This window comes from Podarcis filfolensis, assembly GCF_964270895.1.
Source record: "Podarcis filfolensis genome assembly, chromosome: 17".
In the NCBI taxonomy this organism is placed as follows: Eukaryota; Metazoa; Chordata; class Lepidosauria; order Squamata; family Lacertidae; genus Podarcis; species Podarcis filfolensis.
Genome location: NC_139621.1, coordinates 10503436 through 10503960, shown reverse-complemented (window position 1 = coordinate 10503960; position 525 = coordinate 10503436).

Below are 525 nucleotides of genomic sequence, written 5' to 3'. Positions count from 1 at the left end.
CTTCCTGGCATCTCCATCTGAGGTCCGTAACATGTCTACCCAGCAAGAAATTCCCAAAGCATCCCTATATGCCTCCAGTGGGCTGCAGAAGCACTGATACACTGAGAGATACACCATCAGAACAGGAGAAGGTGGGAAGCAAGCTCCATCGCAGACAAAGGTAATGCTAACACACGTCCTTTCCTTAAGCTTGGCTAATTGTCTTGCAGGCTGCCAGCAGCCTTCTAGGTTGGCAGGCCCAGGAAGCCCAAATTTGCTGAAGCCAACATGACCTACCATGGAGTTAGGAGGCTCCCTTGGTGTGGGTGCTGCAAAGAGGGAGAGCAGAGGTAAGCTTAGGGGCAATGCCAAGGCAAGGGTGTGGCTGGACCAAAGAGCTGGTCTGAACTTGCAGGCTAGGCTTGCATGAGAAAGCGGGTGAGGACCGAGCTGAGGAAGCTGCCCTGGGGATTGGGACAAGCAGAACCAGTTCAGCAACAGGCCAATCGCAGGGTTTGGAGGCTGTAGATAAGGAGCAGGGTCCTT